The sequence below is a fragment of the Sminthopsis crassicaudata genome, chromosome 4 (assembly GCF_048593235.1).
Source record: "Sminthopsis crassicaudata isolate SCR6 chromosome 4, ASM4859323v1, whole genome shotgun sequence".
NCBI classification, from domain to species: Eukaryota; Metazoa; Chordata; class Mammalia; order Dasyuromorphia; family Dasyuridae; genus Sminthopsis; species Sminthopsis crassicaudata.
In genome coordinates this window covers 55,021,396-55,047,967 of record NC_133620.1, presented here as the reverse complement: position 1 = coordinate 55,047,967, position 26,572 = coordinate 55,021,396, and the positions used below count along the sequence as shown (strand labels likewise).

Here is a 26,572-nt window from a genome sequence, read left to right as displayed (position 1 = left end):
GAATTAATCTTATTTGGTCACAGGTTTTTCTCTTCTTCATAGATCTGACAGATCAGACTATTTTTGCTCTCTTAATTTGCTTATGGTGCCACCCTTCATATCTAAATCATTTACCCATTCTGACCTTATCTTGATATATATGGTGTGAGAGATTGGTATATACTGAATTTGCGCCATATTGTTTTCCAGTTTTCCTGGCAAATTTTGTCAAATAGTGAGTTCTTATCTCAAAGGCTGGGTCTTTGAGTTTATCAAACAGTGGATTACTATAGTTGTTTACTACTATATGTTGTGTACCCAATCTATTCTACTGACCCACCACTCTATTTCTTAGCCAGTACCAGATAATTTTTTTATTTCTATATTTGTAATTCTTTTTTTAACCTAATTAATTACTTTATTTTTTATTATAGCTTTTTTATTTACAAGATATACGTATGGGTAATTTTTTAGCATTGACAATTGCAAAACCTTTTGTTCCAATTTTTCCCCTCCTTCCCCCCCCACCTCCCCCAGATGGCGGGTTGACTAATACATGTTAAATATGTTAAAGTATAAGTTAAATACAATATATGTATACATGTCCAAACAGTTATTTTGCTGAGTACCAGATACTTTTAATGATTACTACTTTCTAATATAGTTGTGTTACCTGGCATTTTTAGTCCATCTCCCTTTGAAATATTTTTCCATTAATTTCCTTGATATTCTTGAGCTTTTGTTTTTTCAGATGTATTTTGTTATTTTTTTCTAGCTTCATAAAATAATTTTTGATAGTTTGATTGGTATTTATTTTTTATTATATTGTCGTGGCCTACTCATGAGTAATTGGTATTTTTCCAATTGTTTAGGTATGACTTTGTGTGAAAAGTATTTTGTAATTGTGTTCCTACTATATAATTTCTGAGTTTGCCTTTGCAGGTAGATTCCCAAGTATTTTACACTGTTTTACATAATTTTGTACATTTTTTACATATTTCACATTGTTTATTCTCAGTGTTTATAGTTATTCTTAAATTTCCCTTTCTAAATCTTTCTGTTGGACTTTGTTGGCAATATAAAGAAATGTTGATGATTTATGTGGGTATATCTTATCTAAAGTTATTATTTCAGATAGTTTTTTAATTGATTCTCTAGGATTCTAAGCATATTATCATATCATCTGCAAAGAGTAATAGTTTTGTTTCCTTATTGTCTATTCTAATTTCTTCAACTTCTTTTTTTTTCTTTTTGTGATAGCTAACATTTCTAGTTCTCTATGGAATAATAATAGTGATAATAGGCATACTTGTTTCACCCCACTCTTATTGGGAAGGCTTTTAGCTTTGTCTCCATTATAGATTATTCTTGTTGGTGATTTTAAATAGATATTGCTTATCATTTTAAGGAATTCTCCCTTTTTTCCTATGTTCCCTGATATTTTTATTAGGTATGAGTGCTGGATTTTGTCAAAAGCTTTTTCAGCATATATTGACATAATCATGTGATTTCTGTTGGTTTTGTTAATGATGTGGTCAGCCATGTTGATAGTTTTCCTAAAATTGAACCAACCCCACATTCCTGTCATAAATCTCATCTAGTCATAGTATATAATTTTTGTGGTATATTGTTGTAATTGTCTTGCTATTGTTTTGTTCAAAATTTTTGCATCAATATTCATTAGGGCATGGTGTATAATTTTCTTTTTTTTAATCTCTTCCTGGTTTAGATATCAGCACCATAAAAGGAGTTTGGCAGGACTCCTTCTTCACCTATTTTTCCAGAAACTTTATGCAGTATTGGAATTAATTGTTCTTTAGAATTTACTTGTGAACCCCTCTGGCCATGGGGATTTTTATTTAGGGAGTTCTTTTATGGATTATTCCATTTCTTTTTCTAAAATGGGACTATTTAAGTTTTTTGTTTCCTCTTCTGTTAATCTAGGTAATTTATATTTTCATAAATATTCATCAATTTCACTTATATTGTCAGAATTATTGGCATATAAATGGGCAAAATATTTCCCAGTGTTTAATTTCTTCCTGATTGGTGGTGATTTTATTTTTTTCATTTTTTAGTACTGGATACTTGATTTTCTCAGGATATTTTTTAATACACAAACTAAATTACATAGGATTCCAAAGAAAAGTTATATTGAAATTATCAAAGTATTAAAAAAGAAAAGTTCACGGACTGCAAGTGAAGAACTTTTGGAACAGATAATTTTCTTTTTTTTTTTTTTTTTTTTTTCCCATTGAATTAACATTTATTAAATGCTTACTCTGTGAAAATCTTTGAGCAAGGTACAAGGAATACAAAGATAGAAAACAATATAATTTCCTCCATCACAAAATTTGCAACAGTGAAGAAACACCAATAATTTGACATTTCTTCAATATAATTTAGCTGAGCTGATTCTCACAACGGCCTTGAAAGGGAGGTGCTTTTATTATCTCCATTTTTTTTTTTTGAGGGTTTTTTTTTTATTGTATATATATATATATATATATATATATATATTTTTTTTTTTTATAATATTATCCCTTGTATTCATTTTTCCAAATTACCCCCCCTCCCTCTATTCCCTCCCCCCGACGACAGGCAATACCATACATTCCACATGTGTTACAATATAGTCTAAGTACAATACATGTGTGTGAGTATCATTTTCTTTGTTGCATAATAAACATTAGAATCCGAAGGTACATGCAACCTGGGCAGACAGATATTAGTGCTAACAATTTACATTCCCCTCCCAGTGTTTCTTCTCTGGGTGTATCTACCTCTGTCCATCATTGATCAACTGGAAGTGAGTTGGATCTTCTTTATGTTGAAGATTTCCACTTCCATCAGAATACATCCTCATACAGTATTGTTGTTGAAGTATACAGTGATCTTCTGGTTCTGCTCATTTCACTCAGTATCAGTTGATTTAAGTCTCTCCAACCCTCTCTGTATTCCTCCTGCTGGTCATTTCTTACCGAGCAATAATATTCCATAACCTTCATATACCACAATTTACCCAACCATTCTCCAACTGATGGACATCCATTCATCTTCCAGTTTCTAGCTACAACAAAAAGAGCTGCCACAAACATTTTGGCACATATATGTCTCTTTCCGCTCTTTAGTATTTCTTTGGGATATAATCCCAGTATTAGCGCTGCTGGGTCAAAGGGTATGCACAGTTTGATAACTTTTTGGGCATAATTCCAGATTGCTCTCCAGAATGGCTGGATTCTTTCACAACTCCACCAGCAATGTATTAGTGTCCCAATTTCCCCACATCCCCTCCAACATTTGTCATTATTTGTTCCTGTCATCTTAGCCAATCTGACAGGTGTGTAGTGGTATCTCAGAGTGGTCTTAATTTGCATTTCTCTGATCAGTAGTGATTTGGAACACTCTTTCATGTGAGTGGATATAGTTTCAGTTTCTCCCTCTGAGAATTGTCTGTTCATATCCTTTGACCATTTATCAATTGGAGAATGGTTCGGTTTCTTATAAATTAGGGTCAGTTCTCTATATATTTTGGAAATGAGACCTTTGTCAGAACCTTTGTTTTTAAAAATATTTTCCCAATTTGTTACTTCCCTTCTAATCTTGCTTGCATTAGTATTATTTGTACAGAAACTTTTTAGTTTGATGTAATCAAAATCTTCTATTTTGTGATCAATAATGATCTCTAGTTCTCCTTTGGTCATAAATTCCTTCCTCCTCCACAAGTCTGAGAGGTAGATTATCCTCGGAACAGATAATTTTCAATAGTCCCTTCCAATTCCAGTATTCTTTGATTAGACTGAAATATATTTCCAACAACTCCTCATTTTGCAGATAAGGAAACTTGAGGCTTTGAGACGTTAGGTTCCTTGCCCATCTTTATAGATCTGGGAAGCATCCACAGCAGCATATGAATCCAGGTCTCTCTTCATCGGAAATCTGACAATCCATAAACTTCAACACAGTTTCTTCAGCTATTTCTTTCCTTGTTTCTCACCTGGTCCTTAGAGTCAGGTATTGTTACAGTGTTGTCTATCTTTTTGCTCAGGTTCCCCAGTGTGACTGGAAGTGCCCCGAGGACAGGAACTTCTAAACATTCCCAATCCCAGACACTAGATTGAACAAACGATGGGCACTTATTTTGGATTACTGCCTGGTCTGGATAATAACATATTCCTGCTGAGTTTGTTGCCATCAATTCTGTGTCTCTGAGGACTATGTTCAGACAAGGCTTGAAGAAAATCTTATTTTGCAGATTCCAATCCTTTAACTGCCTAGTCAGCTCAGAAGGGGACAGCCAGGGCAGGCTTTCTCTGTATCTCTGTCCCCTTCTTTTCCATCCTTCTTTTCCTTCCTCTCTCCCCTCCTCTTTCTCCTACTCTCTCCTTTTTTCTCTCTCCCATCCCTCTTCATCCCTCTTTTCTTTCTTTCCTCCCTCTCCCTTCCTTTCTTTAACATCTGTAGCCATAAATATCTCACATTCTTTTATAATAAAACTTTTGTTCCATATCATATGTATAATTTAAGAATCCAGTGTTCATTTAAATCACTTGGAATTCAGTTAGACTTATATTGGATTCTCTTTTAGGTTTCCTATCAAATCTTGCTTGGTATCTAAACTACCAAATTTGATTATACTCTGGTTTCTCAAGGAGGTACCTTAGCTCTTTCCAGACATGAAGATGCCTTTTCTGCCCTGCCTGTTTCAAAATTTTTGGTATTATTCTGTCCAATATAGAAATATTGTTAACAATATACAATAATCTATATTTGTTTCACATCCATATTTTTCACTCTCCCTGGATTTTAGTTTCCTCATATGTAAAACATTCTGATTTTAATACAATTCACTAAAACTTAAATTCATCTTGATGCAGCAATTCAAATGAGTTTATCACCCTCTGGTGGCATTGTCTGGTATTTCTTTGAAATGTTATCATGTTGCTTTCACAAATTGTTAAATACCAAACACCAAATTTTTAGCATTTTACAGGTTTGAGGCTATATATATATCAGAGGTGAAAGAGATTAAAAAACCCCAAATTTTTGGACTTGGAGTAAAAAGACCTAGGTTGTCATCTCAGATTTGCCATTTGTTGTTTGTGTAACCTTGTGTCAACTTGAGCCTCAGTTTCTTCATCTATAAAGTGAGATGTTAGAGTAAGTGACTTTCCAGTTCTAAGTTTGTGGTCCTGTAAGCCTCTGAGTCAAGAGCCTAGCAGCAAATTGTTAGCCCAATAGCATCTCTTAATATTCAGAAACCTCTTTAGAATTTCCCCCTTAATTAGAAATTTTCTATATTTAACCTCAGTTGGAGAAGAGATTTTTTTCTATTTATAGTTTCATTTTTTAAAAAGGCTATTTGAAGAAAATCTCTATAGCTTCTTTTTTGGTTGAGTTTTAACTTGTTTGAAAGAAAGATTTATTCCCCTTGAAAGAAAATATCACATCTAGAAGTGGGCCCTTTAATATATTTGTTGGATCTATAGCTTCAAGAGCCCTCTGTGAGCATCTAATCTCCTTTTACAAATAAGGAGAATGAAATCTATAGCCACGATTAACCATAGTTAATAAATGCTAATAAATATTGGTCTCTTAACTCTAATTCTACTAGTGCTTCTTCCACAGCAGAATGCTGAAAAACTTAATATCCCCATCCATCTTGATACATTCAGCTACTGTTTGACCACTTGCTGTGAACCACTTGTGAGGAATCTAATCCTGTACAAAATTTAGTCCTGCTCTCTAATGTCTTACAATCTAGAGGATAAAATGGGCCCACATATATCTCTTATGTACCAGGAGGCAGGGTTGTTTGGGGGGAAAGTGTGGAAGAGGCCTGCCTTTGAATCCTAGCATCAGGAATCCATTAGAGCCAAAAACAGATTGCTAAAATTTCAGTGTCAACATTTATGCTTCCAAAATTGGCAAATGTTACAAACCAGGGCTTTCTTTATGATTCTGTTGATTAAGAAAGTAATGCTTAATGTTAATTATGAAGATTAAATTTTAAAGCATTTTTAAGTTGCATTTTTTCCCCAGAGATCTGGTTGTTAAATATTTACCAGCATGCCCTTGTGGGCAAGCTTGGACCCGTAATTAGTGGTGCAAACGCCGGACAAAGTACTTAGCCATGCTATAAAATGGGATTGAATGATGGCTCTTTGCTTTCCCAACTCACAGAGTTGTGAAAAACTCAGTCTGTAGGCCAGGAAGCATTTGTGAAACTGTGAGTTATTATCTCAACATGTAAAAGGAGAATGAGAGACATCTTTATAAGTTGAGAGGACCAAAAGGGAAAAACACTTCCAGACTCTTCCAAATAAAGGCACCTTTTTGGAGAGACATCAGAAGATCGTGAAAAGCTAATGCCTTTGCTGTGTCTGACATGATTGAGAGGGGAGGGCAGGCCCCGCTTCCCTAGCAGCTGTGCATTCACACCATGAGAGGGACCGTAAATCTTTCATTACCGCAACCCAGTAAAAGCCTTCTAAAAAGGTGTTCTAATGCAATTCTCTTTACGATAACAATTCAAGAAGGAACGGCTCAAAAAGCCAACCACTTTTTCTTTTCCTGTTTCCATCTCCCAGTCCCTTCTGACAGGGCATTAACCCCACCCCCTGAGGCACCCCAACATTGCATTTCTGAGCAGAATTATCCTCAAAGTATTGAGATAAACCAAGCTGGCCGGGATTACTTCCATGATGCTCACAACCAGCAAGTGCCCGTGAATTAAACTGAAAGCTGAGGTTTAGCTGGGGAGGAATTCCAGTTTGCAGAAAAGTACCCACTGATAAGAAGTAGCTGGATGGCTCAATGGATAGAACTTTGGAAATCAGGAAAACCCATATTGGCTCAAACACATACTGGCTGTGTGATCCTGGCCAAATCATTTAATATTTGTTTGCTTTTTAATACACTGGAAAAGGAAATGGCAAACTTTTAGTTTAGTTTTGTTTAGTTTTAGTATCTTTGCCAAGAAAAGCATCAGACATGACTGAACAATAGCAACACTCTGATGGGACTGGTGGGAAATAACATAAAAACCCAACATCTTTTCTGTTGCAAGGCATTTTGCAGGGAGACAGCTAACATTTCCTAATATCTCTGCCTGAGGTACATAGAAATTAAGTGACATAAGTAGAGTCACAAAACTAGTAAGTGTCCTAGTTGGGGTTAAAACTATACTACAAAATTCAGCACTCTCTCCTTAAAAGCCTTTCTTTTAATAACTTGTAATTATCACCAGTGTTCCCATTATGGGCAAATGCAATATCTTGGCAAGATGAACATCCAAGAGATTAAAGAGAGGAAATACAGGAGTTGCCTTTGAAAAAAGGAAATGGGACGATCTTGGACATTGGGAAGAGTTTAGGTTAACTTCATTTATTTTGGAGGAAATCTGTGCAACTCTGCCTCATTTAAATCTAATTTCCTTGCAAATCAAGACATCACCTTCACAGATGTCATTGGTTTTCTTTGGAAACAAAGGAAAATAACAGGTTAATAACTTCAGTACCAGAGAGCAGCCTAGCATGAATTCATTTTTTTTAAAGTTAATTTAGTAAAGCACAGAACACTGAATTGCATTCAATGTAGCTTTGGGAAGAGCAAACTATGGCAGGCCAATTTAAGTTCTTTCTATGATAGAGTGACAGGCCTTGGAGATAAGAGAGAAGCAATAGATTGAAGTGATTCTGGCTTTCTTTTCAACAAACAAGGAAGATATAGTCTAGACAGTGTTCCTGTTATATAGATACACACCTTGCTGGAACTTGTCAAAGACGAGCAATATATTGCATGATGTCCTACAGGATTTAATATTTAATATCTTATTTAGTGATTTGAAGTATTGGAATTGAGCAAATGTTCATTTTGTTTTCAAATAAAACTAAGTTGGGCAGAATTGATAATGTCCTTGAAAGGGGATAGAATTGAAAATGACCTTCATACATGAGAATACAGTTGTACTGAAAATAGAGTAGGGATGATATAATTCAGAAGAAAAAAAAGCCCAATGGTCAAAAAAAAATACAAGGTAGAGAAACAATACCAAATGTGTAAACAAAGCAGAAAACAACAAACTTATGGTTACTGTGGATGACAAGCTGAATGCTTGGATGTCGCTTTGTCAAAAAGCAAATATGGTTATGGGATGGGAAAGTCTAAAATCTGGAGTTAGAAAACCTTGGTTCCAATCATGGCAGTGACTTTCACATCCTATTTGACTGTGGGTAAATCAATTAACTTTTCAGTTTCCTCTTTGTGAAATGAGGGAGTTAGAATAGGAGAAAGAATGGAACAAGCATTGATCAAACACTATGTGACAGACATTGTGTTAAGTGTGTTACAAATATGAACACATTTGACACTTCTTGCTCTACAAATTCCTTCCCATTTCTAAATTCTATGATCCTCTATAATTCTCACACTCTCTCTGTCTCTGCAACAAGGATCAATGGACATGAATATTTAACTCTGTAGCAATCTCTCTTAATCCAACATGTGCTTGCAAATGACTAGCTTTATTTTTAAAAATGTACTTCATGTGCATTACGACATCACGCAATGTATACAATTGTCAGAGGCTATATAAGTTAATTTTCCTCTCCAAACTTAGACATCCGTAAGCTCAAAATACAGATGAGTATTTTTGGCTCAGAGAACAAACACTTCTATTTTTAAAACTCTGCAATAGTGATGCTGGAAAACACTACAATGATAATGTTTGTCCGTGAAGGCTTTGTAGCTGTCGCTTTTTAGAATGTGATGGAGAAAAGATGCTGCGTTTGCAAGGTTCTTCTGGTTGTAAATTTTGCTAAAGATTCCTAATAGGTCAACAGCAGAGACTGAGTGGCTCAACTCTGATGTGCTTACCTTCTTTCTTTAAAGAATATATGTTTGTGTGTGTGTATACACACACAAACACACACATATATATATATACTCGTGTTTGTTTCTCTTTATGAGTATATATGTATACACATATACATACACATACATATATATTTTTTATTATATTTTCAACATTCATTGAAATTCTTTTTGAATTCCAAATTCTCTTGTTCTCTCTTTTTTCATTTTTTTAAAATTTAAAGCTTTTTATTTTCAAAACATATGCACAGATAATTTGTCAACATTTACCCTTGTATAGCTTCTTATTCTCTCTCTTGACCCTCCTCCAACCACTGAAAAAAATAAACAATGTGATATCAATTATGCATCAACTATAAGAGGATTTCCAAGAGTAAAGACTGCAATAGAAAAGGAAGAAAGAAGCAAAAGTCATGGTCCTCTGACCTGATATTTCCCAGAGCACATTCATGAAGATAGACAATAGTTGAGTTGAAAAACATGAGGTGATTTTATAAATCAAGGGCATGATAGTACAGCCAAAAATACAGTGAGTGCAATTAGCTACATTAAGAGAAGCACATAATTTTTTAAAAACTGTTTAAAAAAGAGAGAGAGAAGCATAAAAATATTTGCATATTAGTTATGCTACATGCTTTCCAGAAATACTTTGCTTGTTATTTTTGTTTTTGTTTTCTCCAGCAGGTGGATGGGGGCAAAAAAAAATCACATGGGGTTGGGAAAGAAAAGTCTAAAGTCCCTTCCAGCTCTCTGTGCTCTTATGATCAAAAGCCTCCCAGGTACAGGAACAGAGATGAAGGAAAGAGGGAATTATAATACAAAGTAAAGATCCTGGCTGAGGGAGACCATTGGCCTCTGAAGAAGGATGCAATGCAGGAATGGAACAGACAGTTAGCTGGAAGGGTATCTGATTTGGTAGCAATGGTGGTGGGGAGATGTAAGATAGAAAAGACCAGTGTGGAGAGAACAGGGCAGAGTAAAAAATGGAATAGAGGGAAGGTGTTCCCTGTGAAGAAGCAGAGGCCAGTGATTCAAGGCTGGTATATGGGAGGAGCCCACCCAGGTAGAGAGCAGTTTGTTTGAAACAAGATCTGGGGGTTTTAGCAAACTTCAAGTTCAACCTGAAACAAAAACTTGGTTTCACAGCCAAGAAACTTAATATGCTTCAGACTTCAAATGTATTTTTTCTTTTGCTTTGTACAAAGCACGGCCCAATAAATGCTTTTGATTGATTCCGAGAGGCATCCTCCATAGATAGTCTGTTTTCCTCTGCTCCATGCAGACCGCATCTGGAGTATTGTATTCAGGTCTAGGTACCACTGCTTAGAAAAGACATTGCAAATTTGAAAGAAGCCCTTAAGACCCTGTTTTAGGAGAGTGCATTGAAGGAACTGGAGACATTGAAAAGGGAAGACTGGGTAATGAGATACCTTTCTCCAAGTACTTGAAAGGTTTTCATGTGAAAGGGATTAAACGAGTTTTGTTTGGCCACAGATGGCAAAAATAGAAGGAAGAGAATTGAAAAGAAGTCAGTTGGGACTGAGTATAAGGGAAAAAAATGTCCTTAACAATTAAGAGTTCTACAAAAATGAAATGGGTTGCTTCAGAAGGTAGTTGATTCTCTTTCACTGAAGTTTTTTGGGCAAAATTTCTCTTTCACTGAAGTTTTTTGGGCAAAGTCTGAATAACCATTTCAGGGTATGTGGTAAAGGGGATTTTTTTTTAATTATGGGCTGGCTTGGATGGCCAACAAGGCCCCTACCACCTCTGAGGTTCCATGAGTCAGAGATTCTATTGTGGAAATATCCTAGGCAACAAGTCTCCATTGAGCCAGAGGGAAGGACCTTTGAGATTTTTAGATCTCATTCGGGTGGCTATCCTTGTTGAACCCCAATTCATATTTCATCTCAAGTCTTAGATCTCCTGTTTTGAATATTTTGCCCTAATTATTCCTGCTTGCCATGTGCTACTCCATGGAGATTATATTTTTGTGCCAAATAGCCTAGTATGATAATAATAGAATAGTAATAACAATATTATCTAGAATTTATGTAGAACTTTAAGAGTTGCAAAATACTTTATGGATATAATTTCATTTTATCTTCATAATGATCCTGGAAGGTAGATATTATTTTTCTCATTTTACAGTGATGGAAATTGATGCAGCAGAGGCTAAGAGACTGAGATTTGAACTCAGGTCTTCTTACTCCAGGCTCAACACTCTTATCTGATTGATTCTAAAAACAAACATCATGAAAGATAGGGGACATATAGAGATAATGGCCAGGGAAAAGAAGGAGCCCTTTATCAGATGGAGTCTGTCTGCTCACTGGGGCTTTTATTTGGAAATACCTATAGTCCTGACAAAATTAATCTGCATATACCCTCATAATAAAATCTTTCAGTCAACCATCTGTATTGCTTTCTTCCTTTTTTTGTAATCATGTTCAATATCTATGAACTCTACCTGTTTAGACCAATCTAGGCTGTTTATTGTATTCAGTTGTAGACATAATATTTTAGGAAAAACTTCGAAAATACAGAGTGTCCAGGGGAGAGCCGCTAGGAGAGTGGAGGTCCTTGAGACTATCCCAGACAAAAATCAGTTGGGCAAACTGGGATGTTAAATGGAGAGGGACAAAGCCAAGAGGTAGAAATGAGAAGACTTGACCACAAATTAACTATGTAGGGTGAATGAAAATGAAGAGATGATAATGTTACTAAGACTTTGAGCCTGAGCAATACCTTTGTGATAAGAAAGGGGGTACAATGGAAAATTGGAGGGGAAAGATAACAATTTCCATTATAAGATCTTTTACATTTGAAATACCTATATGACATTTCAGATGTCCAAAAGGCAGTTGACCAATGAGATTGCACTCAGAAGTTTGATATGGGCTGGATATATGGTTCTGAGAATCATCTGCTTAGAGATGACCGTGATCACCAAGTTGTTGATTGTCAAGGGAAATAGCATAGATGGGAAAGAAGGCCTCGGACAGAACCTTGGGGAGCACTCACGGTTAGTTGATGGGATCTGGATGAAGATCTATCAAAGGAGAAGTCAGAAAGGAATGAGCAGAACCAGGAGAAAGCAATAACATAAAACCTATAGAAGAAAGAATAACTAAGGAAGAAGAGTGGCTGATAATATCAAAGGCTAAAGAGAAGTCAAGAAGGATGCAGAGTCCATTTCCATTTTGAGATTCTATAATGTTGATATTCTAAAATATAAGTAACCTAGGCAATTAGTTGTTTCTGTGATAGAGGCTGGGACTTTTAGGTTCTTCTGAGCTCATTTGAGTCTGAGAATAGCTCTTCTGGTTGAAAGTAATATCACTTATTATCAGAGGCCTCCATTCTTCTGCTATGAAAATATGAGTCTTTAAACCTCTATGTGTGTGGTGTTTGTTTTTCCTCTGTAATTCAGGAATACACTGAGAAATGGACCCTGAAGTTCCTCCTCCTCTTCCCTTCACTTTCACCAACCTGAGGCACATTCCAGACAATCCCTTTAATCCTGCTGATCTTCAGGACTAAGATGGATATTGCCCTGAGGATCCTAGGTGAGAGTCAGGGAAAGACAGATGGCAGATCATTAAGCATTTCCAGAAATCCTAAGGAAGCCAGATATCTGGGGGGAAAAGCAGGAAGAGATGAAATATAAAGAGAATAGGAGAAAAAATTGGAAAGAAAGACAAGTGTCAATTTAAAATCTGTGAAAAAGAATAATGGGAAAGATAGGATTTGGAGAAATGCTACCTCAGAAAAGAAAGAAGTCTCATTTGCTGAAATAAAGCTGCTGATTGTTTGGGGGAAATCATTTGCAAAGGTAAGCATTTGGTATAGTTTATTTACATATATTTGCAACATGAAGACCCTTCTACAAACTGTTTGTTGTTGTTATTTAGTTGTTTCAGTCAAGAACTGGTTTTCTTGGCAAAGCAGTTTACCATTTCCTTCTCCCGTTCATTTTACCAATGAAACTGAGGCAAACAGGGTTGAGTGACTTTCCCAGAGTCACACAGCTAGGAAATGTCTGAGGCTAGATTTGAACTTGGGAAGATGAGTCTTCCTGACTCTAGGCCCAGCACATTATCCACTGTGTCACCTGCCTTAAACACAAACCATTGTTCTCTCTTCCCTTTTCTATCCAACATGGCTTCGAACCCACTCAACCCAGTTACTAGCCCTTCAAATCTGCTCAACCCAATTGCTAGCTCTTAGTTTAAAGGGAGGAGAAGTTAGGCAAAGTCACTTAATCCTATTTGACTCAATTTCTTCATCCATAAAATAAGCTGGAAAAGGATATGGCAGAACACTCCTGTATTTTTACCAAGAAAACCATGGGGTCATGAAGAATTGGACATGACTGAAATGACTGAACAATAAAAATAAAGGGCAGTGGCATTTTGAGGAAGAATTAGGATAGCTCACTGATTTTTGGACTCAGATGAATGTAGTTATCCAGCTCTATTTATTATTTGTTTGACCTAAGCCAAATTATTTAACCTTGGGCCTCCCAAGGTAGATATACACTGAGGGGGTTGGGTTACATGCCCTATGATCTAAAGCTTCCCAGGCAGAGGAAAATAGAAACAAGGGGAACTAGATAAATTATAAAGATCAGTCAAGGTCATTTGTGATTAAAGCATGAGGTATCAGTCCATTAAGTAGAAAAAGGAAAAGAGACTTTGTTTGAAGGGTCACTGATTCTTTGGGAATATATATATATACAGATGAGAGAGAGAGAGAGAGAGAGTAGAGAGAGGAGATGAGAGAGTAGAGAAGAGTAGAGAGAGAGAGAGAGTTGGCAAGCAGAAAAGGTAATAGGGCTTAATTAGGAGCATCATAGCTTCCAGCAAAGAGGAGCTGATAATCTTGTCCTGCTCAAAGCATGTCTAGAGTAATATCTTCAGTTTAAGGTACCATTAATTATTAAAATGATTGAAAAGATGGAGAAACTCCTCTAAAGGAGAATAAAGATTCCTTATGACGCTTGTGACCCCTAACTGGACCATATGAAAAGATCATTCTGAGGACCTGGGGATATTAGACCTGTATGAAAGATAGGGGAAATAAGACATAGTTCTTCAAGAACATGAAATGTCATATGAGCTATTAAAAAACAGAAATGGGTTGCCATAAGAAATAGTGAATTCTGTTGTAGTATTAGTCTTATTGGCAAAAAAAAAAAAACCCAAACTGGGTAATAAATAACTAGTAGGGAAGTATCTGGAATTTTGTGTTTATAAGAGTCTGGAATTCTGAGATTCTGTTATTGCAGTGTCCTGGGAGACCCAATTTCTCATGAGAAATCTCATCTCTTCTGAGCCCAAAGAGTCTTATGACAAATTATACAACACTAACCCCCAAAGCAAGGTCTAGGGGAGGAATGGGCCCATTGTTTGAAGGATAACTTAGTCCTATGGCAATTGTGGTAAGGGAGGAGGGATGAAAAGAGACAGAGATGAGGGAGCCACACAAAAGGAGGGATGAAAAAGAAAGGAGGCAGAGGTTGAGACCTATGGGAGGAATAACCTCACCTACTTAAAAAGCAGTATGGTCAAGATTTGGAGTTTGTAATAAAATGCAAACTCAAGATGCATCAGCAGCTTAATATGACAACCAAAAGAAGAGGATTTTGGACTGCATTAAGAGAGACAAAACTTCCAGGAAAAGCGCATTCATATATTCCTCAGACACTACTCAAAACATATCTTCATTACCATGTTCAGTTCTAGGTGCTGCTATTTGGAAAGAATAATGAAAAGATGGAGTGTGTCCAACAGAAGGGAAACCTGGAAGGTTTTTTGAAGATCCTTGAGTCAATGCCATAGGAGACTGTGTTAGGAATGCAGATTTTAGGTTTTCCAGAAGGTTTAACTAGAAGAGAGGAAAGGAAGTTTTAAAGTGGCCAATTTGGGCAAGACCATCCTCCTAAATAGAAAATAGACTATCTTAGGTGATAGTAAGTTCTCCCTCCAAAAGTAGATTTTCAAGGGAAGGCTGGATAATCATTTTTGGTTATGTGTGATTCTTTTTCAGTTGTTACCCTGAGAACAGTTAAGATCCTTCCAACTCTGAACTTCCTCTGATTCTGAGCTTCTATGATCTAAGTATCCTAGGCAACCATCCATCCTCCCTTGTGAAAGAAGCTGGGACCCTCGAAACCCCCTGACCTCCCTGAACCTAAGAGTAAGTTTGCCGGGAAAGTCTCACATCACATCTCATCAGAGGCCTCAGGTCTTCAAACTGGAAACTTCTGAGTGGTCGCCAACCCAAGCCCTCCTACTTGATCTCTGTCACTCCTTTTTGACACTTGGGTTGGCTGAGAAATGAAGGCTGAGCTTTTCCCATCTGCCAGCCTGAGGAAACATGGCGTAGTAACTGATTGTCATCAGGAATGAGCTGGAAGATGCCCACAGGATCCTGGAGGAGAGCGAGAAGTAGGGCTGAGTGGCCCATTCTGCCTTTTGGGGGAGGAAAATCCAGATTTAGCACATCGAAAACAAGCCAGAGAGGCAGAAACAGGAATTTAGGAGAACTGGAAGAGTTGGAGCCAGAAAGGCAGAAATAGAACAGAAAGGGATGCTCTGGCATTCCTCTGCTTCAAATTGCATTTTGAGGAGGAAAAAATGCTTCAGCACTTGATACTTGCTTGAGCATTGTGGCAGAGCCCAGGTGGAGGCAGAAGTGGTGGAGGACCCAGCATTCCTGGCAGTCTGGAGCCAAGGTGCCATCCAGAGCCTCAGGTGGCAGAGGGTACGGGACCATGGCTTCCATCTCCAAGGAGGCTTGGAGTGCATGGGGTGAGAAGAGAGTATAAGAGTCTTGAAACCTCTCAGAAAGTGAGTTGGGTCAAGAAGGGCGGATCCTGGCTGGGCTGGACTGGCTCTCCACAGCTTACCCCTTTAGGGAATTGGATGGGGAAGGATGGCTAGGCTGTGGACTGGAGATATACTCCTTATGGGAAAAATTCATTTGGCACTTGGTCACTCCGTCATGCCTTCTGGAAACAATTAACAGTGAGCACCAAGGTGTGATTCAAATGTGAAAGACAAGGACATGGAGAAATGGTGACCAAGGGAAAACTTTTATCTTCAAAGCTCAGCATCTAGGTGGCCTAATATGAACAGTCCACTTGTTTCCTTCATATCAGTTATTCTCTCCCCACCCCACCTCAAAGCACAAGCTGTGAATTCTTGTCCCGTTAGCTTCAGACCCACCCAAGCCCATTAGATTCCTCTCTAGCTCCTAGTCTAAGGGGGATGCTTACATTTCTGGGAGGACCAGGAAAGAGCCCTGGAATTTGGAAAGAGATGTTTGAAATTTGCTCATTAACAATGCCCTGAGGTGGAGTGCTGGGATGCTCCATCAGTCTAAGACAAATGGTTTAACTTCTCTATGAAGGCACGGGGTTAAGTGGGCCCTGAGGCTCCAGCTCTAAATCCAATGATCTGAAGTTTGCCAGAGACTGAGAACAGAGGTGAGGGGAGCAGTGGATTAACAAAATTTAAAGAGCCCTGTCTGGGTCAGATTGTGGGAGATCATTGGCCCTTCAACTTGGGTGCCAGAGAAGAATGGAAAAAGTCCCTGGTTAAAATGGAACCTGTTCTGAGGAAATAGCAGGAGGAGAGAAACAAAGGAGAAAAACCAGATGTGGAGATGGGATCCTAGGGTAGGAAATAAATGAGAAAAGGTTTAGAATGCACAGTGAAGAAGCAGACAGCCCTGGTACTCTTGATGATGGATGACTTATCCTGAGCACATTCATGGAGATGGACTTCAGTTTGCTGGAAGAATATCTAAAAGTTTTAGTGAATGTAGATTCAATATGAGACAGCTAAGTGGCTGAGTTAGGCCTGGAGTCAAAAAGACCCGAGTTCAAATCCAGCCTCAACCACTTACTAGCTGTATGAGTCTGAGCAAGTTACTTACCCGTTTGCCTTAGCCACTGCAGTTCTTTGTCATATCAACCTCATAGACAATATGGTCCATAGGATCATGAGGAGTCGGAGCTGAGTGAACAAGAAGTTCAAATATGTATCAAAATTGGAATATGACATTGAAAAAACTAATGTATTCTTTTTAAAATTTTTAAATGTTTTTTATTATAACTTTATATACAAAACATATGCATGGGTAATTTTTCAATATAGACCCTTGCAAAAACTTCTGTTTCAACTTCTCCCCTCCTTCCCTCCACCCCCTCCTCTAGATGGCAAGTAGTCCCATATGTGTTAAAGTGTTAATGTGTTAAATGTTAAAGTATATGTTAAATACATGTATGCATATTTATACATTTATCTTGTTGCACAAGAAAGATCAGATTTTGAAAGATGATAAAAATCTGAGAAGAAAAAAACAAAAATGCAAGCAAACAATAACAGAGAGTGTACATGTTATGTTGGGGTCCATACTCATTTCCTAGTGTTCTTTCTCCAGATGTAGCTGGTTCTGTTCATTACAGATCAATGGGAACTGATTTGTTTCATCTCATTGTTGAAGAGGGCCACTTCCATCAGAATACATCCTCATACAGTATCGTTGTTAAAGTGTTTAATGATCTCCTGGTTCTGCTCATTTCACTCAGCATCAGTTTGTGTAAGTTAAACTCTGAAATCATCTTGCTTATGATTTCTTACAGAACAATAATATTCCATAACATTCATATACCATAATTTACCCAACCATTCTCCAATTGATGGACATCCATTCATCTTCTAGTTTCTAGCCATTACAAAAAGAGCTGCCACAAACATTTTGGCACACACAGGCCACTTTCCCCTCTTTAGTAATTCTTTGGGATATAAGCCCAACAGTAGCACTGCTGGGTCAAAGGGTATGTACAGTTTGATAATTTTTTGAGCATAGTTCCAGATTGCTCTCCAGAATGGCTGGATTCTTTCACAATTCCACCAACAATGTATCAGTGACCCTGTTTTCCCACATTCCCTCCAACATTCCGTATTATCTTTCCCTGTCATTTTAGCCAATCTGACAGGTATGCAATAGTATCTCAGAGTTGTCTTAATTTGCATTTCTCTGATTAATATTGACTTGGGGCATCTTTTCATATGACTAGAAATAGTTTCAATTTCTTCATGTGAAAATTGTCTGTTCAAATTCTTTGCTCATTTTCATATTTATCAACTGGAGAATGCCTTGATTTCTTATAAATTAGAGTCGATTCTCTATATATTTTGGAGATGAGGTCTTTATCAGAACCTTTAACTGTAAAAATGTTTTGCAGTTTATTGCTTCCCTTCTATTCCTGTCCACATTAAAAATTAATGTATTCTTAGCTCACCTGCAACTTCCCTTCAAGAAATGGTTAATTTCACTGAAATCTGCCTTCTTCAGAATATCTTGTATTCCACATGTTCCAGGCACCATAATTTACAGTTTTGTATTGGATGTATAGTTTTGTATTTGTATTTATAGTTTTGTATTTCAGAAGAATGAAACCAGAGGGTGAAGGTTCTTGACAAAAAGGCATGAGAGATCAGTTGAAGTGGGGACATGGGGCCTGGAGAATAGGGTATATGTGTGTGTGTTTGTATGTGTGAAATCATGAAATTCAAGTTTTTGAAAAGCTAACTTGTGAACAGCTCTGTTTGGCCCCAGAGGACAAAACTAAGAGTGTTGAATGGAAATTTTAAGTCTTTTCCAGTTATGGGTTAAAACGAGGCAGGTGGAGAGAAAAGGAGATTCAGAAGCTCTGGAAGTGCTGAAGAAGCAAAGAATTAGAAATTAGAAAGAAAGGTCAGTGGCAGTTTAAGGAATATAAAAAGGAACAACAGGGAAAATAAGGAGGACACGGAAACCTTTAGTGACTGGGGAGAAAGAAAACCTTTGTTCAGACTGGAAGCTACCTGGTTTCTTAATGTGGAAAGAAAAATATTGATGAAAATATTTCAAAGATAATCATGTAGGGAGATTTAATTTTCATTGTCCAGCACCCTAAGACCCATTTTTTTTTTTTTTTTTGTTATGCAATTTGACACTAAATCCAGCAATCAATTTTATTTCCTTTGCTGGCCACCAATACAGGGGTTGGCTACATTCTAAGGGAGACTTTGGAGGCAGTAGAGAAGAAAGGAGGGTTTGAATGAGAGGGCTTCTATTTTATAACTTGTCTAGCCTAAGGCAGGATACTCAGCCTCTTGGGACCTCAGCTCAGTATTGGTTTAAAAAAAAAAGAAAAAAGAGGAAGTTGAACTACAAGCTCCTGAAAGTACATTCCAAGTCAAAATCTTGTGATCTATAACTTCTCAGAATGATGGAGAGAAGCAAAGTGAAGTATCAGGGCTGAAGCCGGGTGAGGGAGGGGACTGGCCCACAAGGCAGCCCCTGGAGAGAGAAGCACCTGGCTCTCTAGTAATTCTGATAGAGGAAAGATTAAAGCATTGTCAGGATGTGAAAAGGATAATCCTGAGTGAGAGGTAAAACTGAAGGAGAGAATTCAGTGCAGGGAAACAGAAGCTCAGATTTTCAAGATTGATACATATGGGGGGAGCATATCCATATGGAGAACAGTTTAAGATTGATTTATCAGGATTGCAGTAGACAATAAACCTAAGAAGAATCATGTTACGGCACATAGAAGGCAATGAAGTTCCAGAAATTAGGAGTTGATAATTTGCCTTTACTTTTCCACTCTGTCAAAAGAACCCTCAAGGAGCTACAATTTAATAGGGGAAACAATATGAAAACAAATATAAACAAAGTAAGGTATAAGATAAATAGGAAATAATTAGCAGAGGGAGACACTGGAATTAAGAAGGGTTAAAAAAAGGCTTGTAGAAGGTGGGTTTATGTTGAAACTTGCAGGAAGTCAGCTCAGTAGTCCGAGCGGAAATCTAAGAGTGTTCCCAATATGGGAGACAGCCAGAGAAAATACCTGGAATGAAGAGAATATCTTTGTGAAATGACCGGAAGGCAGTATCACTGGATTGTAGAGCACTTTCAGGAGTAAGGTATAAGAAGACTGGAAAGGTAGGCTCTTGATTTAGTTATGGAGGGTTTCGAATACCAGCAGAGCATTTTGTATTTGTCCTGGAGGTAATAGGGAGCCAGTGGAAGTTATTGAGTCCGGAGGTGACATGATTGGGGCTGTGCTTTTACTTTAGAAGCTGAACAGAGAATGGATTGGAGGGAGGAGAGACTTGAGGCACTTTTTGGCAGATTACTGCAAGGTGAACGCTTCCCAGGTATGAAACATCAGGGTGAGGGGAGCATTGGAATGTACAAAACAGAGTAAGCGATAGCTGAGGCTCCTGGTGAGAAACTTCTGACCCAAAAACTTAGAGACTAGAAAAGGAAAGAATGATTTTATTTAAAAGGGTACTTGGATCTATAGTAATGTTAGTAGGAGGAAGCATAGATATGCAGAGGAAATCTAATAGAGTAAAAGTTGAAACAGAAGGGGAAGACAATTTATTTTGAAGAAGTAAAGGACTTGAAAGGAAGATACAAATAAGTTGCAAATCCATATGGCTCAAAAGCTGATTTGTAATAAAAATCTGGAGGTTTTAGTAGACCACAAGCCCAATAAAATTCCACAGCAAAATATGGCAGCCAGAAAAGCTTAAGTGGGATTTTGACATACACTGAAGAGGTCAAAAATTCTAGAAGATAAGGAGATGATGCTTTACTTTGCCTTATTCATCTGGTATATTGCTGATAAGCAAAAGCCGGGACTATCCAAGGGAAGGACATTCAGAAAGAAGGATGAGAGATAAGGATCAGCTGAAGAACTTTGGGGCCCAGATCCTAGAGAAGAGAAAAACCCAATAATTGTCATGAAATACTTGAAAGGTTGTTGGTGAAAGATAACTTAGTTCTACTTGTCCCTAGATGGCAGAATTAGGATGAGAAAATAAAATAAAAATAACTTGACTATCAGGAAAATGGTCTATCCATTAAAATTATCCAAAAGGATACTACTGGGCAGCCTTCTGACAGACTAATGGAATTCTCTTAGTGGATCTTCAAGCAAAGGCTGAATATCTACTTGTAGCATATGTTATAGAGGAAATCTTTTTTCACTGAGGGTTGCACTAGAGGCCCATTAGGGTACTTTCTAACTCTGAGATGTATCATTCTGTTATTTTGTGACAATCTAAATAGGCTCAGCCTTCTCTGATCCTTAATTGCAGTAAGCCTTTCCCCCCAATTAGAGATTTTGGAAGCTAGGGAGCAAAGATCCAGGGTCAATCTGACTTAAGGCTTAAGGCTATTTTTGAATTTTATCAGTAATCATTGTCATTATCTCTATCAGGATCCATTTTGTCTTGAAGTCAGAAAGTCCTATTAGCTTCCGTTGCTGAACTTGTTTCAATTTCCTTCTTCCTTCCTTCTTTCCTTCCTTTCTCTCTCTTTTTCTCCTTTCTTTTGCCTTTTTTTTTTTTTTTTTTGCACAAAATGATTAGTATGGAAATGGTTTACATGACCACTATGAATACCCTATATCCGATTGCTTACTATCTCAGGAAGGGATAGAATTTAGAACTCAAAACTTTTTAAAATAGTATTTTATTTTTCCAATGACATGTAAATATAGTTTTCAACTTTCATTTTTGTAAGATTTGAGTTCCAATTTTTTCTCCCTCCCTTCCTTACCTTCTCCTTCAAGACAAGAAGCAATCTGATAGAGATTATACATATACAATCATTTCAAACATACTTCCATATTTGTCATGTTGCGAAAGAAAAATCAGAACAAAAGGGAAAAACTGCAATAAGTGAAAATAATATGCTTCAATCTGCAGTCATTCTCCATAGTTGTCTTTCACAGGATTTTTAGTTAGGATCAAATGAGAATTTTTGAAAGCACAATGCCTGGGACATAATAGGTGCTTATTCTCTTCCATCCTCTTTTGCTCCATTCTGTTTACACCATTCTATATTATTGAGTGGAGTTTTTAGAACAATAGGAACAAATAGAACAAAGGATATTGAAAAGCTGAAGACTATCTGGAGGAGGGAAATTGAAAGAGTAAAAGACTTCCATGAGGACATTCCATGCCCCAAGAACCTGGGGCATTGAGGCTGGAGTGGAGACACTAGGAGAAAATGTGATAACTTTTTATGTGGTTGAAAGGTTGCCCTGTGGAAGAATATTTGGTCCCAGTGGGCAAAACTAGGAACAATAAGAGAGGGGCTTGCAAGGAGCCAAAGGTTATAAAGTCAAGAAAAACTGCTTAATAATTATTCCTTTTCAATAGGTGTATGGGCTGCCTCAGGATGGAGTTTTCTCCTCACTAGAAAACTTTGAGCCAAGGTGAGATAACCCCTTGTTGGCTGTATTGTCAAAAGATTGATTTTTCAGTTACTGGTTAGGATAGAGGAGCACTGAGGTCTCATTGAATTCTAACATTCTATGATTCTGTTATCTTGGTATCCTAGGTAACCAGCCTTCTGAAACAACAGGATGGGGCTCTTGAGATTTTTTCACTCATTTGAACCTGAGACCTGCTCTCTTGTTTTAACCCTAAATAACATATCAGAGGGCTTCCGAAGCTTCTGAGTCTTTTTTCTCCCAATCCCTTAAACTTGGTTTCTATTACTCCTCTTTGTCTTGAAGATACATACAATGACAGATGGAGGCTGAGCTTTTCCCAGTCACTAGGCCAGGATGCCCACTAATCCACAATTGAGGTTCATCTGTATTGAGATGGGAGTTGTCCTGACGCTCAAAAGTGAGTTTTGGAAAAGCAGAACTGGGCAGAACATTGTACATTCTGTGGGAGAAAAAAATTAGAAGTAAATTAGAAGGATAGAAATAAGGAATGCAGTAGAGCTGGAAAAAGCTGAAACAACCAGGGTGGTGAATTAGACATGAAAGGCAAGTGCCAAATTGAAAGGTGTGAGAAAGAGAGTAGACATGGACACTGTTGACCTGGGAACTGAAGAACTAGCTGATCCCACATCAAACAACTTGCTGGGAGACGGTTCAACCCTTGAGAAGGCTAATTTATTTAGGCCCACAGTACAAGACTCGTCATTGTGCTCTTCTTTTACTTTTCCATATCTTCCCTTCAACAGGTATCAACCATGAACTGCTATTGTTGAATTTTCTCTACCCTGCTTAAACAGACCAGTAAGTTTCCTTAGCCCTTTGCTTCCCTTCCCAGTTTGGGAATTAGCTACTTTTTAAGGGAGAATATGGACATAACACTAGAAAATACAGTAAGCAGAAAGAAAACCAAATCCTAGTTCATGTATGACTGACGTCATTATTCTTTATCCCTCTGGGCCTCAGTGTCCATATCTCTAGAATGAGGATCTTGGAATACATGGCCTTTTAAGGACTCGTCCTGTTCTAAATTCTCTGATCTAAGACTTCCCTCCTACAGAGAGCAGAGCCCAAGGAAGCAGTGGATTACAAGGCAATACAAAAGGTGATAACTAAGGTACCAGGTTGGGGTGTAGGGAAGAAGGGAACAAGCTCCATTACCGAAGCTGCAGCTGGTTCTGGGGTGAAGGTGGTAGGAGGAGGCAGGTAGGGCTGTAGGTCAGATATGTGGAAGGTAATCCAGATTGTGGGGGGAGAAATGAGAAGTGGAATGGCATTCACTCTGTGGAAGCAGACACCGACATGCTCAGGGCAGACTGATGTGGAAGATAATATCTGTGTAGAGAGAGAGCGGTTTGTCAGAAAAGATCAGTAGATTAGTAGACCAGAAGCTCAAGACATGATTTGACCATGATATGGCACTTAACAAGGCTAATGGGATCTTGGGCTGCATTAATGAGGCACAGTCTCCTACACAGTCCCCATGGAGCTTGCCCGGTTCAAGCCCAGTTTTGAGTATCCAGTTGGTTCTGAACCCCACAGCTAGAAGGTGTCCAGTGGGGCAACACTAGGAGTATCAGGCCATATAAGGACCAGTGGATAGAACGTGGTTTGTTGAGCCTGGAGAAGAAGAGACAGGAAGGAAAACAAAAAACAAGTAGACAAAGGCTGGAATGTGGATGAGAGGTTAGTGGAATTATGTTTAATCCCATAAAACAGATCCAGAAACGAGGGGCTGAATGTAAGGGGAAACTTGCTACCAGTCAGAGCCCTCTCAGTGTGGGATGGAATGCCTCCATGTGCAGATTACCTCTTTCCACACAGGCTGACTACATTGTGGAGGTCATTCTTTTTCACTTACAAGTTGGGCTTTAGCATCACTGAGTTTCCTTCCAATTCTAAATTCTTAAATTCTATGATTTTGAGGTTTAGTGACCTAAATATCTTAGACACCCATCCTCCTCTGGGATGCACCAGGACCACCTGGATCCTTCTGATCTCCATGTATAATGATCTCCTGGTTCTGCTCATTTCACTCAGCATCAGTTCATGTCTCTCCAGGCCTTTCTGAAATCATCTTGCTGGTTGTTTCTTACAGAACAATAATATTCCATAACATTCATATACCATAACTTAGCCATTCCCCAGCTGAGGGGCGTTCACTCAGTTTGGAGTTTCTTTACTGGCTCATTTTCCTTCATCATCTACATGGGTGTTTCTCAAGATTTGGTCCTCAGTCTCTATCTCCATAATCCCATTACTCTCATGTGCTCTTGTGCATTCTCACTTCATTTATTACCTCTAGTTAGGTGTCTGGTAAATGCACCTCTCGAGCTCTAGCTTTTCCCTCAAGTTCACATCTCATCATTCCAAAAAGCTGATCCACACCTTTCCCAATTTATCAACTTGGTATCTTACCTCCTATTGTGAGCTCTTACTTCAGAATTTATTTCTATGAATGATACCAATCTTTTCTCAGTTACCCAGGCTCTAAAAGGTGTTACCTTTGACTTAAACTTCCCTTGTCTCAGTGCCTTTTATATCCAATCTGTTGTTAAAACTTATTTCTGTTTCTGCCTGCTCTCTCATCTCAGTCCCCTCACTATTCCCAAGGCCTGCTACCACCCTGTTTCTAACCCCTATTCATTTTTGTTCCTTTTCCTATATTTACCATACACTAACTCTCCAATCTTCCCAAGACTTTGCCAACTCTACACCTTTCATCATGCTAGTCTCCCTCCTCCATCCTTGTCTGCTGAAAGACCATTACTTTATAAAATAAAAATATAAAATTTTATACATACATTATACCCACTCCCCATGAAGCTTTCCTTGATTTCTTCTCCTTGGGAATGATTTATACCTCCTCGTTATCCTCAGGTTAAAAAGGTCCCCCTGTACCTCTTAAGGCACTAGGGACAAACACATAAACTGCTTTTCAGCATAGTTGTTTAGATATGTATCTTGCCTTTCCTACAAGAATATACACTTACTCAGAGCAGGGTAAGTTGCTTAGTTATCATTGTCTAATCTGTAGTACTGAGCATGTCTTTTATATAGTCGGTCTGCCCAAGAAATATATGAAAGAAAGAATGAATGAGGCAATGAGGGGAACAATCCATCTGGCTTCATGGAAGAACCCTACAAGGAGATAAGCCTTGTCTCCTTGTAGTTCCACCCTCAAAGTGCCCCTTGGGGGGCTGAAATCTTGGGAGGGATTTCACTGAGCGTCCTGGACCCACAAGATGCTGCTGCCTTAAGCTTCTTAGCTATGGACCTCTTTCCTTACACTCCCCATAATACAAGCTCTAGCTGTAGCTTTTCATAATAATGCATGTGCAGATTATAAAATGCTTTCCTCAAAATTACTGTGGGAAAGTACAAGGATTATTAGTTTCCCTTTTACAGAAGAGGGAGCTGAAGCTCAGAGACAGTGATCTGCTCATAGTCACACAAGTCAGGACAAAAAGCAGAATGTCAAACTAAGTTTCCTGGTGTTAGTTAGGCTCTAGGTGATGATGGCTCCCAATGCAGGTGTTCCCCCAAGCCTTCCAAGGATGAGCACTGATTTGTTTCTAGAGATCTCCAGGAAAGAAAAGTGTTTTTTGTGATCCATTTCCATGACTTAAATAGAAAATTGGAATTTCTCAGGGAGTTAATATCTAGCTAGCAACTATACAAATAGTATTTATGTAACACTTTAAGGCTGGCAAAGTATTTTACAAATATCTCATTTAATTTTCTTTTCTTTTTATTTTTTTGCTGAGGCAATTGGGGTTAAATGACTTGCCCAGGGTCACACAGCCAGGAAATGTTAAGTGTCTGAGATCAAATTTGAACTCGGGTCCTCCTGAATTCAGGGCTGGTGCTCTATCCACTGCACCACCTAGCTGCCCCTATCTCATTCAATTTTCACAACAATTTCAAGAGGCAGAAGAATGGTTATTCCCATTTTACAGATGAGGAAACGGGTCGGCAGGTTAAAGTAATTTGCTTTAGTTACATGTAACTAGGAAACATCTGAGGCCAGACTTGAATTCAGATCTTCCTGACACCATCAATCTTTTTTTTACTGTGCCATATAATATAAAGACCTTAAATGACAGGTTCGATAGATTTTAAAAAGATGACATGCAGTGATTTTCATATCATATATTCTTACTTACAGTCAGGCAACACCACCTGAACAGATGTCCATCAGGAAAAGAGAGCTTTCTGAATTTTGGAGGAATTAAGCAGAATTTGTCTCGGGAGGTATGTATACCCACAGCTGAAGCTTAGATAAGGAGACCCAGATCCATAACCATCTCATCTCTAATTCCTTGAAAGCAAAGTTTGTAGCCATTTTTGTGTCCTAGACAGCCTAGATAGTCTGGGGAAGCCCATGGATCCCTTTTCAGAAGAATGTTTTAAGTT

General features: G+C 38.0%; 1 long non-coding RNA gene across 7 annotated transcripts in view; it reads left to right on the top strand.

Annotated features, from left to right (window-relative positions):
• LOC141541911 (uncharacterized) overlaps nt 1-26,572 on the top strand; it is an 84,262-nt gene that overhangs the window by 40,839 nt on the left and 16,851 nt on the right. For 2 of the 7 annotated variants that reach the window (XR_012481937.1, XR_012481938.1), the window contains exons 2-7: nt 12,284-12,419; nt 14,902-17,460; nt 22,086-22,141; nt 22,906-22,960; nt 23,123-23,261; nt 26,325-26,410. This is a non-coding gene — a long non-coding RNA (uncharacterized LOC141541911). The remainder of the gene's footprint in view (nt 1-12,283; nt 12,420-14,901; nt 17,461-22,085; nt 22,142-22,905; nt 22,961-23,122; nt 23,262-26,324; nt 26,411-26,572) is intronic. The other 5 variants (XR_012481939.1, XR_012481941.1, XR_012481942.1 and 2 more) reach the window with 5 other exon arrangements.